The sequence below is a fragment of the Gossypium arboreum genome, chromosome 3 (genome assembly GCF_025698485.1).
Source record: "Gossypium arboreum isolate Shixiya-1 chromosome 3, ASM2569848v2, whole genome shotgun sequence".
In the NCBI taxonomy this organism is placed as follows: Eukaryota; Viridiplantae; Streptophyta; class Magnoliopsida; order Malvales; family Malvaceae; genus Gossypium; species Gossypium arboreum.
Genome location: NC_069072.1, coordinates 119,463,554 through 119,477,559, shown reverse-complemented (window position 1 = coordinate 119,477,559; position 14,006 = coordinate 119,463,554). Strand labels below are relative to the sequence as shown.

The 14,006-nt window shown below is 36.4% G+C and overlaps 1 non-coding gene across 1 annotated transcript; it reads right to left on the bottom strand.

Annotated features, from left to right (window-relative positions):
- Positions 1–743: 743 nt before the first annotated feature.
- Positions 744–850, bottom strand: LOC128291154 (small nucleolar RNA R71). The gene has a single exon (XR_008280930.1). It is a non-coding gene; the product is annotated as a small nucleolar RNA R71 (small nucleolar RNA).
- Between the last annotated feature and the right edge of the window lie 13,156 nt (positions 851–14,006).

Here is a 14,006-nt window from a genome sequence, read left to right as displayed (position 1 = left end):
ATCACGTATCAAGTTTTTGGCGCCGTTGCCAGGGAATTAAGATATTAGGAACACTCAATTTTTATTACTTTAGCCATTTACTTTTATTGCAATATAAATTTTATTCTAACTTTTATTACTAATTCTTCTTTTTCCCTTTTTCTGGCAGGTTTTTATAGTTTATGACTGGAAGAAACCCGTCAGGACCATTACTTTTTAATAGTGAGATCGATCGCACAGTTCGTAGAAACCAAAGAGAAATAAGGCAAAGCTTAAGATACACAGAGAACGAGCAAAAGGACAATATTCAAACCACAACCAAGGAGATAGCTGAAAATCAAGAAAACCTGATACTGCCTGCGATTGCTATTGATCCAGTAAATCAGAATCCTGCTTCACGCACTATGTATGATTATGCTAAACCTAATTTAACAGGAACTGAGTCAAGTATAGTTAGACCAGCTATTTTTGCAAATAATTTTGAACTGAAACCTAACACAATTCAAATGATACAACAGTTTGTTCAGTTTGATGGTTTGCAAGAGGAGGATCCCAATGCTCACTTGGCAAATTTCCTAGAATTTTGCAATACCTTTAAAATTAATGGCACTTATAATGACGCCATCCGCCTTCAGTTGTTTCCCTTTTCGTTAAGGAATAAGGCTAAACAATGGTTGAATTCGTTACCACGAGGGTCAATCTCTACTTGGGAACAAATGACCGAAAAGTTTTTATTAAAATATTTTTTACCGGCTGAAACAGCTAAATTACGTAATGATATCTCTTCTTTTGTGCAGATGGATTTAGAAACACTCTACGATGCATGGGAGAGATACAAAGACCTTTTGCGACGATGCCCTCACCATGGGTTACCACTCTGGCTAAAGGTCCAAACATTTCACAATGGCCTGAACCTTTCGACTCGGCAGATGATTGATGCAGCCACTGGCAGAACTATCAATAATAAGACACCTGAGGCTGCTTATGAATTTATTGATGAGATGTCACTGAAAAACTATCAGTGGCAAGTCATGAGGACAAAGCCAACGAAAATAGCCGGTGTTTATAACATTGATTCGGTCACCATCCTTTCCAATCAGGTAGAACTCTTAAATAAGAAAATTAATGGTTTTCTTAGTTCTTCACAGATTCACCCAGTAATACAGTGCGAAGCAAATGGAGGTGGATCGAGCAATTCAAAATACCCACCTTATGGCCACAACACGGAGAACGAACAGTTAAATTACATGGGTAATAATCCTTGATCTCAAAATATTCCTTATAGCAATACTTACAATACAGGTTTGAGGAATCACCCAAATTTTTCATGGAGAGGCCAAGGAAATCAAAAACCAGCACCCCCTCTAGGTTTTCAGCAACCACCATGCCAGCAGGAGAAAAAGTTGAACCTTGAGGAGATGCTAACCAAATTCATCTCGGTGTCAAAGACTCATATTTAGAATATCGAGACGACACTCAAAAATCAACAAGCATCAATCTAAGGGCTCAAAACTCAAATTGGACAGCTCGCCAAGGTGATTTCCGAACGACCACAAGGTAGCCTGCCAGGCAAAACTGAATCTAACCCAAGGGAGCAACTCAACGCAATTTCCATTCAAGACGAGGAAGGGTTAGTGGCAAAACCAAGGTTAGAGCCGGTGGTAAGCGAAGGTAAGAATGAGGTAGGCCAAAACGAACAAAAATCGGTAAGTACAGAATATAAACCTCGTGTGCCATACCCCAATGCGACAAAGAAAGACCGCTCAGACGGATAATTTGGTAAATTCCTTAAACTTTTAAAGAAACTACATATTAACCTATAGTTTATTGAAGTACTTTCGCAGATGCCGAACGCAGTTAAATTTTTAAATGAGCTTCTAGCAAATAAACGAAAGTTAGATGAAAGGTCACATGTGGAGCTGAACGCGGTTTGCTCAGCCATTCTTCAGAATAAGCTACCCAACGAGCTAAAAGATCCAGGGAGTTTTACGATTCCTTATTTAATTGGTAGTTTAGATGTTAATAATGCATTGGCTAATCTAGGGGCTAGTATCAATGTTATGCCTTACAAATTGTTTAAGCAACTAGGTCTAGGGAAACCCAAACAAACTAGGATGAGCATTCAATTAGCAGATAAAACTGTCAAATTTCCCAGGGGTATTATTGAAGACGTACTCGTTAAAATTGACAAATTTATATTCCCAATTGATTTTGTTGTTTTAGACATAGAAGAGGATACTAACGTTCCTTTAATTTTAGGAAGGTCCTTTTTAGCAACTGCTAGAACAATTATTGATGTTGGCACAGGTGAACTCACACTTCGTGTAGGAGACGAAACAATCAACCTTCAAGGTCGCAACCCGAACAACACATCGAGAATTGAAAGTGATTGTACAAATTGTTCTACTAAGACTGATCATACAGTGCAACTTATTTTGCAGGAAATAAGTTCGAAGGATACACATGAGCCATGTTCAATCCACAACAAAGAATCTACCCATGAAGAATGAAGATTACGAATTGAGAAGTTAGATGAATGGCTGACATTTAAGCCGAGAAAACACGATAAACCAAAACTACTCCAGAACGAGCTCAATGCCTCACCAAATCAACTTCAAGTTGGAGACAAAGTACTACTAGATACAGTAGATCCTCGAATCGGCACTTCTGAACCGAATGAAGAAACCCCTCTTACGGTAACTGGCATTTTTCTATACAGTACGGTCGAGGTAAATCACCCAAAATTCGGCACATTCAAGGTAAATAGTACTCATCTTAAACCTTATGTTCATAAAATTTATAGCAGGGATGAGAAGTGTAAACTCCTCGATCTAGCATGATCACACACCAGAGAGGTAAGTCGAGCTTAGACTATAAATAAGTGCTTCTCGAGAGGCAACCCAAGCACTAACAATATTACTTTCTTTAAATTTTAGTTTTTAAAATCTAACATACTACCAAATCATTGAACACGGGCTTTTCAGAACCACACGACCAGGCACACGGGCGTGCCGTAGGCCGTGCACATACCATGGGATGCAACATGGCCGTACAATACAGCTGTGTGAAAACAGGGAAAAAATTTCTTCCCCAACATGGGATGCGATAAGTAGCCACGGCCATGCAACCTGGCCATGGGTGAAACTGCCAAAATAACACGCCCGTGTTTTGAAACTGTGGGTAAACCTATCAAATTAATACGGGTGTGTGCCTGCATAAATGGGTGTGGGGGAAGCGAATGGAGATTGACACGGCCGTGCAACATGGCCGTGTACACCAATGCACCTAATTTTAAAAAGTACGAAAGGCATGGGCAAAGATTAGAGCACACGGGCGTGTCCCACAACCGTGTGCCCCAATTTCTCTATAAACACCTATTATTTATTTTATTTTATTTTTATCTCTATATTTTGAAATTATTTTTTATTTATTTATTTCCTTTTAATACTATTTTATCCTGAGTTTTTACAATTTTTATTCTTCGGCTATTTCACTACGAGTAATTATGCTTCAGTATTGCTCTTAAAAAGTTATTAGTTTTATCACAATCATAAAGAGCTCCTAAGCTCATCATCACATAGGAACTAAAAACTCCATCGAGAAAGGTTCTCCACGACTGCCATGTCCTACTCGACCACGACCATAGCTACCACCAGATATAATATTCTTTTGGCGCAGGACTTATGGACTAATGAACCTCTACCACCACCAGAGTATCCTCCTCCACTCTCACGCTTATTATTCTCCAAAACACTAATTCAAGGAATTCATTCATCATTCAGGAAGTTTCACTTCTCTTCCTATCTTATGATTATATATCTATCTTTTTTCAAATATCTATCTTTGTACATTGAGGGCACTGTACATCTTAAGTGTGGGGGGTCTTTTATATCAGAAAAATCCCTGAATTTTGTTTTATTCTCATGCGATCTTCTCATATCATTATTAGAATGAATTTTAATTAGTCTATAATGTTTATTGATATATCCTGAATTAAAACATAGGTATTTATGCATTGATTGTTTAAACTTTAAGACATTAGGTAATCAAGCATGATAAGAAAGATTTTTGAAGAATTAAAAACTTTTAGGTTGTTCCCCCAAGTTTAGGTGTTATTTTGAGTTGGAATTCACAAGTTTAAACATCAAAAAGCCATAATTTTTGTGAGATCTTGAGCCTTTAGAGCATCTATTATTTCTTTCTGAGCTCACTTTCATTATGAGTGCATCAGTATTGAATCGTTACTCTAGAACTTGTTTGATTATGCATGTCAAAACCACACCATTTGATTTGATATGTCAAAATGATAAAGGCACCTAGGTTTAACCCACTCACTCCATAAAAGCCTACCTTCACAATTAACCCTTAGTGAACCCCCTTGAGCCTAACAACTCATTCATTAATTTACCCTCAATATTAACCCATAACTCATTATTGTTGAAATCCCCTAAATTAATTTGATCCCTATTTTTGTCAAGATTTGAATTGGAATAGTTACTTAGTTATGTTTTATTCTATTTTGTAATTTGACTTGTTATTAAAAAAAATACATGTATACATATTAGCAGTAGTGATCTTCTGAGCTAAAGAAGTTAAATTCCATATTATGAGAAAAAGCTCTGTTGTACACAATTGATGACTAGTCAATTTTCTAGTTAGGCAATTTTTCAATTCAATCTCAACTCTAACCCTTTCTTTCAGCTTGTGACCACACCCTCTAACCAAAGCCACGTTACAACCCTCTAAAGACCTTTTGATTGATGTTTCATCTCAATTTATAGTGGTGGAGATTTGATTTTCATGCAAGCCTATGGTAATAACTTTTCATTGTTGACTATTGAGTGCTTCATTTATTGTCCTTAAACATCTCGAGTGATTTGAGTGAATCTTTAGTGAGGATGTGAAACTCTATGATATTTTGAATCAAAGGTAATTACTTAGATGAGGGGAGACACCTATGATTTCATGATACAATACTCAACTTGGAATGTTTGAAACTTTGATGTTCTTTCGGTTCAATTTTCAATGTATGATTACCTATGGATTACTTTGAGATATTATCGATAGAAATTATAAGTTGAGAAGAATTTATTTTGATTATGAGTTGAGGATTTTGCTTGAGGGCAAGCAAATGCTTAAGTGTGGGGGTATTTGATAAACCGTAATTTATACATATTTCTATCCCATGCTTAGCATATTTTATGGATGATTTTTCCTTAGATTTGGTGAATTCGATGCTCCTAATGCCTTAATTTCATGTTTTAAACTTAGGTGAGCATAGGAGAGTGAAAGGAACGAGAAATGGGCCAAAAACAAAGAAAATGGGCCAACGTACAAAATCAACACAGTCTGGACTTCCTCACACGGGCAGACCACACGGCCGTGTCAATTTGGCAGAATCGAAGCACGACTCACACTACTCGACCACATGCCTGTGCCTATTTAACAGGCTTGACCACGGCCTGAAGTAATCGCACACGGGCGTGTCACACAGGCATGTCCCTGTCGAGCCCAAGTTTAGTCCAATTTAGAAAAGGCCAATTTTGTGAGTTCTTAGGCATTCTAAAGCCTATAAAGACACCCTAGAAGAGGAAGAAAAGGGGGACATAGAGAATGAAGCAGGGAACTGCTCAAGGAAAGCCGATTGATCCATCTCAGAAGTCAGATTCATCATCAAGACTAAAGATCTCCCCTCAATTTCCATTCAGGAGTTTTGGGTTTTTCTTTATGTTTTGTATTCATTATTCTTATGAGATGTTTACCTTTTTAGTTATGAACTAAAACCCCTAAATACCTAAGAGGAATGAAACCTAAGACAGATCTTGTTATTATTATCTGAATTGTATGATAAATATTTCACTTGTTCTTAATTATGTGTTCTTAATTCTTGTTTTGATATTCCAGGATATTGATTCAAGTTAAGCTCTTATTCAGAGGAGGAATAGACACTGTCTAAGAGTACATTTTTCATAATTAAGTGGATTTGATTGCGCGCCTAGAGATAGGGTGACAAAATTTTGTCGGATTAGGGTGAAACCTAATAAGGGGATCCATAGATCGAGTTAATGCAACCCTAGGGAGTTAATTAGAAAGAGATTTCAATTATTCAACCTAGGGTTAGACATTGTTAGTCTTGAGAGGGATAATAATATAACTTAGAGATTTCTACAGATCAAGTCAAATGAATAAATCATCCGATTCAGAGTCAAATAACAAGTGAAGTCTAGGTGGATTTTTCCTTGGTATTGTCTCAATTCAATCGTTTTTCCAAAAGTAATTCCCCAATTCTATTTTTTGTGAATTCTTAGTTTAGTTAATTAGTTAGTTAAAACAAACCCTATTATTCTTAGGCTAGATAATAAAAAGACAGCCATTACTAGTACTTTTAGTTCCTTTGGGTTCGACAATCCGGTCTTACTAAAGCTATACTACTGTTCGATAGGTACACTTGCCTTCTTCGTGATAATAGTTAGTTTCAAGAACAATTCATTATAAATATTTAAAACCTATCACGAATATCACGTATCAAAGTTTAAGAAACTTACAAACTCTACTTCATCCCATTTTTGCTTATCTTCTAACCGAGAACGGAATGGTACCCTTGTTAGTGCATATTCCTTGATTGGCTCTTTCTCTAGCTCAGCTGTCGGCTTGACTACCTTCTCTGGTTCTGGTTTGATTTCAGCTGGTTGAGGGTTCTCTTGAAGATCTTCAGAATCCTCTTTATTCTCCTCTTGAGTTAGGTTTTCTGGGTTACCCAGTACTTTACCCGAGCAAAGCACAATTACTTTTAGTTGCTACTTCCCTTCCCTTCGAGGATTCTTCTATGAGATGCTTGGGATTTCGATGCCAATCTACCTCTTGATATCTCCCATCATGCTCATCAATTGGCTCATTTGATCTTCAAGCTTAGTCAATTTTTTTATCATATTGATGCACTAATACTGCATATGTTTTACTTCGATCCCCATTGACTACATTTCCCATCGATCCAATTCAGCCGTTGACCACATACAGTATGGTCATTCGGGTTGGCCCTTTTCTAAGACTTCTGTAAATAGAAAGGCTGGTAAGTCTTATTTTTGGAAGAATTAGAGTTATTACCTCCTCATTGGTTTACACCCCATCTCAGATTTAGGTGATCTCTCTAGCTAGGATTATATGTATTTGAATAAGGGTTTCCACCCCTATTCCCAATGTAGTTCAAATTCTCAGTTAGGTTATTGAGATAATGGAGGAGAGGTTTATTTCCTCCACATAATAATGACACATTGGATGAGGATTCTATGCGATTAAGTCTCTCAAAAATTTGTCAGTATCTATCGTCTTCCTAGATAGCTGTTACCGTAGATTGTTGGCCATAAGTAAATATTTTGTTTAGCTAATAGCAGGAATTCATTGCCATGTTTTCAATTAGATCATACACATCCTCGTATGTGTTATTCATCAGGGCTCCTCCTATGGCTCCATCTAATTCTGAACGTGCATATGAATCCAACCCATTATCAAACATGTGCAATCTCAACAACAAGGTCAACCATGGTTTGGGCACCTTTGTATCATTATTTTAAAATGCTCCAAGGCTTTCTGAAAGATTACTCCTTCTAGTTGTTTAAATGTGGCGACTCCTTCTAGTTGTTTAAATGTGGCGATCTCTCTCCTCAGTTGGACTATTTTGCTAATAGGAAAGAACTTCTACAAACTTTTATTCGTTAGATTATTCTAGGTTATGATCGATCTTGGAGGATGTGAGTCTAACCAAGTAAACGCACTATCAATCAAGGAAAAGGGAAAAGGTGAAGATAAATAGTGTCATCGGTGATGCAGTTATATTTAAATGTGTCACAAAGCTAAAGGAACCATTTTAGATGCTTGTTTGGATCCTCCATCATTATGCCTTTAAACTATAATTTGGATCACCTGGATCATGGCCAGTTTGATATCGAAGTTATTTATCGTGATGGCTAGCCTTGTGATTTTTTTTTGAACCATCTCTAGATTGGATAGCTAATCTATCGTAATTCAGTGTAACAGATTAATCTAATTTCTTCACTTTTGGACCTTGAAAGTAAGCATTTTCATTAGGTTTTAATTATGTTATTGCAAGTTCTCTTAAAGTTAATAAAATGTGCAAATTGATTCTTTTATTAACCTTAGGGGCTGAATGAAGCCTAAGGATGAGCTAATGACCTTTGTAAGTCTGTAGGAGACTATTATAAGGTGTAATAAACTGATATTAGTCACTGTAACAGCCTGATTTTGGACCTAGTCAGAATAGTGGTTTCAGGACCACCAATCCAAAGTTAGAGAAAGTATTTTATTATTATTTTAGGCTTATAACATGTTTATTATAGTGCATGAAAAATTTGGTGAATTAATTTTACCATTTGAGAGCTTAATTGCGAAAAAGGACTAAATCGCATAAAGTACAAAAGTCTTAAGTTGATAACTAAGGGAGTTAAATTGCCTTGTATCATAAATTGGGCATATTTAAAGTGAAATTAAGCCCTAAAATAATGCTTGGCCAACCATGAGACAAGGATGTTAACTTAGTCAAATGTTAGGTGAAATTGGTGACTTATTTAACAAAAAAGAAAAAAATAAACATTGGATTATATCATCCCTTTCCCATCTTATTTTTGACCAAAAATATCAGCCATAGGAGGGTTTTGAAGCTTGAAAATTTTAGCCACTTAATCTCTCTACAAGTAAGTGATCTTGATGGTTTTCCTTGATGATTTTTGTACTTTTAGAACCCTTGCAACATGAGCTTTCAAATAAGAAGACTATTTTGCAAAATGGTTGAAAGTCTAGGGTTTTACCATGAGTGTGTTCATGTTGTTTTTTGAAATTTTATGTAAGGAAATGAGCTATGGTAGTGTAATAAACAACTTTTGTGAAGTAGTTTTCATGAAAACCCTAACTAAGGACCATTTTGCATAAGTTGTAAAATAAGTGCTAAATGTGTGAACTAATGAGAATTGTGGGCTACTTCTAGTATAAAAGTAATCGTCTCAGCTTGGTTAGTGGGAAAATGTGATAAAAATTAATTTTCGGACCTAGGGGTAAAATGGTCATTTTGTGAAAGTTTAGGGGCAAAACAATCATTTTGCCCAATTATGAATTCTCTAGTGTCTAGAGTAATTTGCTGATGAGATGAATAAATTTCTATCATTTTAGATCAAGAATTACAAAATCTGGGCCTAGACCGGGGAAAAGCGAAGCAAGTGGACTAAGTCGAGCTAGTCATCTATAGTTTGTAATCCGAAGTAAGTTGTATGTAAATAAGACAACTACATTGTTATTATATGTGTTAGAATTGATATTGCATAAATTTCTTGGTTGTGGAAATGATTATGTATGATGAATATCGAGATAGTAGAACTTCCGTTTGAACCTTAGGAAATAAATCGGATATTCGTGCCATGACATTTGGGTTATTTGTGTGCCAGTGTAAGACATGTCTAGGACATGCATCGGCCATATTATGAGAACCAGTGTAAGACCATGTCTAGGATATGGCATCGGTATTGAGACGAGAGCTAGTGTAAGACATGTCTGGGACATGCATCGGCCTCTTGATGTAAGCCAGTTAAGACATGTCTAGGACATGCATCGGCTACGGGATGTGCCAGTGTAAGACCATGTCTAGGACATGGGATCGGTAAGAGCTAATGTAAGACAATGTCTGGGACATGGCATCGACTTAATGGATGAGCTAGTGTAAGACCATGTCTGGGACATGGCATTAGCATTACACCCTATGTTTGAGGCTTAATAAATATCCAATAGCATTCCAAATGGTTCAACGGTGAGAGTTACAACTTCAGTTAAACGAGAAAAGTGTAACCATGTTGTGAGTGGTACAAGTACCTATTTGAAATGTATGAGACGTGAGCTCAGTTTATATATGCAATGTGAATTGTATTGGTTAGTGACGAGTAAGTTGTGCTTATGCCTACTTTAGTACTATGAGCATGATGATGAATGGTAAAGTTGTTGTTATATTTATTGCATGCAACTTACTAAGCCTTATGCTTACTCCATCTCTTTTCCATTTTCTTATAGTGCCGCCTAGCTAGTTCAAGGATCAATAGACATTGGAGGCATCGATCACAGTATCAGCTGAAGCATTCAGTATAATTAGACTTATCATTTTGAATATGGCATGTATAGGAACTTATACTTTTGAGTTTTGTGTCATTGTTAATTGGCGAAATATGATGGCTTAACTTAGCATTTGATTCATTTTGTATAAGGCCATGAAAAAATGGCTAATATTGAAAGTTAGTAAATAAATGTAAGATAGTCTTTCATGAATGTGAAATTGATGGCATGTTTGAATATATGAAATGTACATCAGCCTTAGCTATGGTTGTTTGGTTGAGAAATCATATTAAGCTAGATTTTGATATGTTGGTTGGCATTAGATTGTGTTACAGGGTGGCAAAAAGGCTTGGTAGATAGCCTCGTATTTCCCACACGGGTAGACATATGGGCGTGTGTCTAGGCCGTGTGTGACACATGGCCAGCCCCATGGGCGTATTGTTTGTTCGTGTGTCCCCTGCATGTAAAAATTGCAAGTCAATATGCATGGTAGTAAATACACGGGCATAGACACAACCGTATGTCTCAGCCGCATGAAGGGCACGGCCTAGCACACGGGTGTGTACCTTGGCCGTGTGACCCTTAAGGATTGCTGACATCAGAAACAAAATGTCAAGGTTTTCGAACATGGGTTGAGACATGGGCGTGTCGCGGCAGTGTGAGGGACACGGGCGTGTGCCAGGTCGTGTGAAAACCCCTGTAGGTTCAATTTGAAAAATAAATCTACACGAGTATGGGACACGGGCGTGTCCCTAGGTACTTAGGCCGTGTGTGCCACACAGGCCATCAACACGACCATGTTCAAGTCCCACACGGGCGTGTGCCCTGTTTCAAGGATTATTTTTCTAAAGTTGGTTAAGGACTCGAACTGGTCCCGAATGGTTTCTGATGGACGTTTGAGGCCTCGTGGGCCTATGTTAAGGAATTTTAATCAAGTTTGAAAAAGTTTTAAATTTGTCCAAGTCTTGATGATTCGAAAAAGTTAGAATGCATGTGCTAAGTGAGGTGACGCCTTGTACTCCATCCCGATGTAGGACTCAGGTGTCGGGTGTTACAGTCACTATGTTGCAACAGAGAATGCTCAATGTTGGAACATAGAGAGTAGAATGGAGAAATCACAAGACTTCCTAAGATGTCACAACACATCCTAAGGGTGTTGCGACATACCCCTATAGATAACCCAAGAACTGTGTCATGAAATCGACTCTAAACGAGAATTAAACACAAGCGAGGGGGCATTTTGGTCCCACAATCAAACTTAAAGCTTATGTACATCAGCTAACCTAGGGTTAAAGATGATGACCACCTGAAATATATAAATAGGCTCTTTTGTCACATGTTTTAGACACCAATTACTTATTCAAATTTTCATTCAATTCAATTTAGCCTAAAAGATTCATTTTGGCTAAATTACAAATTTACCCCCAGACTTTTGACTACTTTGCAATTTAGTCGTTTTTACACAAAATGGAAAATTTATGCAACCTAACCCATGTATAGCTGAATTTCACATAACTATATAGCAGCCCATATTTTCATATTATTAACATTTTCAACCACAACATTTCTATCTTTCACAATTTAATTCCTAATTCTCATTTTTCTCAAAAGTCACTTTATAAAACTTGTATATCTATTAACAACCATCAATAATCTAACAAGAAACTTCAAAATACCCAAGTATTCAACAATGGCATATCTCAAAATCTATAATAATTTAAAAAACGAACATACGGGCTAGCTAGATTAAGCTGCAATGAGCTCAAAAAACATAAAAATCATCAAAACCAAGTTCAAATCGTACCTCAATCAAGCCAAAAAGGTGTCGAACCCTAGTAGCTCTTCCTTGACTTCTCTTTCTTTTGGTTTTGGTTATGAAGAAGAAAATATGATGATAAAATAGCTTTTGATTTGTTAAATTTATACTTATTATTCATTTTACTAATTTAACCTTATAAAAACAACCTATAAATCACTTAAGTCATGGATACAAATGACCATTAACCTTAATCATGGTCAAATAACATTATAAGGACTTCCATATTAATAAACCATAGCTATTTAATACCTTTAAACAATAGAACTCAAATTTTATGCGTTACGCGATTTAGTCCTTTTTACCGAATTAAGCATTTAAACAATAAAATTTCTTTACAAAACTTTAACATAATAATTATATCATACTGTAAATATAAATAAATTAATAAAATAAATATTCTAACTTTGGATTTTTAGTCCCAAAACCACTATTCTGATTTGACCTAAAAATGGGCTGTTACAACTCTACCCCTTAGGGATTTTCGTCCCCGAAAATCTTACCGATGAAAAGGTTAGAGTACTATTTTTGCATAGCTTCCTCAGGTTCCCATGTAGCTTCCTCGATCCTATGTTTATGCCAAAGAACGTTTACCAAGGCTATGCTCTTATTTCTCAATTCTTTGATCTCACGAGCCAGAATCCTGATTGGTTCTTCGTTATACGACATATCGGTTTGAATTTTCAACATCAATCGGAGAAATCACATGTGAGGGATCAGATCTGTAACGACGTAGCATAGAAATGTGAAAAACATCATGGATCTTTTCAAGTTCAGACGGTAAAGCTAGTAGACATGCTACAGGCCCTATTCTCTCGATAATTTTATACGGCTCGATGAATCGCAGACTTAATTTTCCTTTACAGCCGAATCAGAGAATCTTTTCCACGGTGATACTTTTAAAGACACTCTGTCTCTGACTTGAAATTCAATTTCTTTACATTTCAAATCCGCATATGACTTTTGTCTATCCAAAGCTACTTTTAAACTGTCACGAATCATGTTCACTTTTTCTTTAGTTTCTCTAATCAATTCAACCCCGTGAATATTATTCTTACTCAGTCCAATCCAGTATAGTGGAGTTTGACAATTGCGACCATATAAATCTTTGTACAATGCCATCTTTATACTCGTTTGGAAATTGTTGTTATAAGCAAATTCAATCAGAGGTAAGTATTTCTCTCAACTTCCTTCAAACTCGAGAATGCAACAACGCAATATATCCTCAAGTATTTGTATAATTCTTTCGGACTGACCGTTAGTTTGTGGATGAAAAGCTGTCCTAAAATTCAATTTTGTTCGAAAAGCTTCTTGTAATTTCTTCCAGAATCTTGACGTAAATCTCGGGTCTCTATCGAAGATAATAAACAGTGGTACACCATGTAATCGTACGATTTCAGACAAGTACAATTCAGCTAGTCTGTCCAGAGAGTAATTTGTACGTACTGATATGAAATGAGCAGATTTTGTTAGTCGATCAATGACAACCCAGATAGCATCTTTCTTTTCGGATTTAGAGGCAATCCCGATACGAAATCCATAGTGACTCTATCCCATTTCCATTTAGGAATCAATATAGGTTGCAGTAAACCAGTTGGTACTTAATGTTCAGCTTTTACTTGCTGACAAATCATACATTTCGATACAAACTCTAATATATCACGTTTCATTCCCGACCATCGATAGTACTGTTTCAAATCATTATACTTCTTGGTACTACCCTGATGAACAGAAAAGCAACTATTGTGTGCTTCGTCTAGAATTTTCTGAATAAGTTCTGTATTTTTCGGTACACAAATCCTATTTTGAAACATTAAATAATAATCAGTTCCAATATGAAATTCTAAGTTAGAATTAGACTCACATCGAATTCGTTTAACTTGCAAATCGCTGTCATTTTTCTGAGCTTCACCGATTTGTTGAAGAAATACCATTTTAGCTCTTAATTCAGCTAAAATAGACCCGTCATCACATATCATCAACTGGGTGTTCATAGCTCGTAACGCAAACAATGATTTTCGGCTCAAGGCATCAGCAACTACTTTAGCTTTTCTCGAGTTATAATCAATCACAAAGTCAGAATCTTTCAATAACTCAAGCCATC